The following is a 1554-nucleotide window of genomic DNA, read 5'->3' as shown; positions in this document are numbered from 1 at the left end:
AAAAAAAAAAAAAAAAAAAAAAAAAAAAAAAGATTATTCACCTTTTGGAGCTCATGTCTTTATCTGTAGACTGGGTAACTCATTGGTGCTCAACAGGGAAATCAGAGAAAGACCTTTTCTTCCACCTAATAGACCCCCAGTCCCATACACACACACACTCCAGTCACCACCACATCACTCAGTTTTTTGTTTTGTTTTGTTTTTTAGAGGCAGGATCTCGCTATATTGCCCAGGCTGGAGCACACTGGTTATTCACAGGTGCAACTGCAGCTCACTGCAGCCTCGAACTCTTGGCCTCAAGAGAGTCTCCAGCCTCAGCCTCCTGAGTAGCTGGGACTACAGACTTGTGTCACTACACCCAACTCCCCATCACCTGGCTTTTAGTTTTATGAGAAGAGGCTTTTGTCTGGGTCCGAGTGTTCTGGAGAGGAGCTGGGGTAGTCCCTTAAAACAGTCCCTGGGAGCCAGGGCCTGGGTTCTGGGGACTTCTCGTAGTCAACTGGCCGGCACCCTCAGTCAGAGCAGTCCCCTGGCTGGTCCTCTGGGTTGAAGGCTCCCTCCTACTCCACACTCCAAGGCAGGCGGGGGCCACGTGGCCCTGCCCCGCCCCTGCTGGCTTCGGTTCCTGAGCAGAGCTGCAGAGGCCTGCTTTCCCCGCCCTTCTCATCAGACGGGAAGCCTGGACTGTGGGCTGGGGGCAGCCTCAGCCTCTCCCACCTGGCACCCACTGCCCGTGGCCCTTACGCACCTGCTTGGGGCCCTGGAGCCCCTGAAGGCCACCAGCAAACCCTAGGAGACCGAGGCTTGGCACGTGAACAGGTAAGAAGGCAGCAGGCTTTCTCTCCCACGCCTGGCTTTCCTCTGCCTCTGACGGCCTGGCTTCCCCACCCCGATTCTGCTGCTGCTTCACTGATCCCAGGAAGGGGGACTTGAGCTAGACTTGACAAAGACAGTCCCAGCCAAGACTCTCTGAAGTATGCCTCAGAGAAGTATGCCTCGGCAGAACTGTCTGCTCTGGGTTTCAATTTTTCACCTTTGCCTTCATCAGCCTTGCTGGAAAAAACAGATCCACATAACCATAAAGCAAGTCATTTCTCTGTGTGTGCCCTTCGGAGTTTAGTCAGTTGAGAAACCTACATTCTCATATGGTTGGCATGGGTCATAGGGCACTGCTCCACTGTATATTGCCGTAGGTCTTTGGACCTTAATGTACTGTGTGTGTGAACTATCACTTGCATGTATTACTTTATCAAAAATTAATTGATTTGGCCAGGCACAGTGGCTCACGCCTGTAATCCCAGCACTTTGGGAGGCTGAGGTGAGTGGATGACTTAAGGTCAGGAGTTTGAGACCAGCCTGGCCAACATGGTGAAACCCCGTCCCACTAAAAATATAAAAATTAGCTGGGTGTGGTGGCACACACCCAGGTGTGCCTGTAATCCCAGCTACTTGGGAGGCTGAGGCAGGAGACAGACTTGAACCCGGGAGGTGGAGGTTGCAGTGAGCCAAGATCACACCACTGCACTCCAGCCTGGGCAACAGAGTGAGACTATG

General features: G+C 52.7%; 1 protein-coding gene across 1 annotated transcript in view; it reads left to right on the top strand.

Annotated features, from left to right (window-relative positions):
• Positions 1-620: 620 nt before the first annotated feature.
• Positions 621-1554, top strand: part of IL34 (interleukin 34) — a 95069-nt gene continuing 94135 nt past the window's right edge. The window contains exon 1 of the mRNA XM_011962134.1: positions 621-819. The gene's annotated coding sequence lies outside the window, so the exon portion shown is untranslated. The remainder of the gene's footprint in view (positions 820-1554) is intronic.

This window comes from Colobus angolensis, unplaced genomic scaffold, assembly GCF_000951035.1.
Source record: "Colobus angolensis palliatus isolate OR3802 unplaced genomic scaffold, Cang.pa_1.0 Scaffold116, whole genome shotgun sequence".
Lineage (NCBI taxonomy): Eukaryota > Metazoa > Chordata > Mammalia > Primates > Cercopithecidae > Colobus > Colobus angolensis.
Note: the sequence above shows the minus strand (reverse complement) of the source record. Positions and strands in the feature narration are given on the sequence as shown.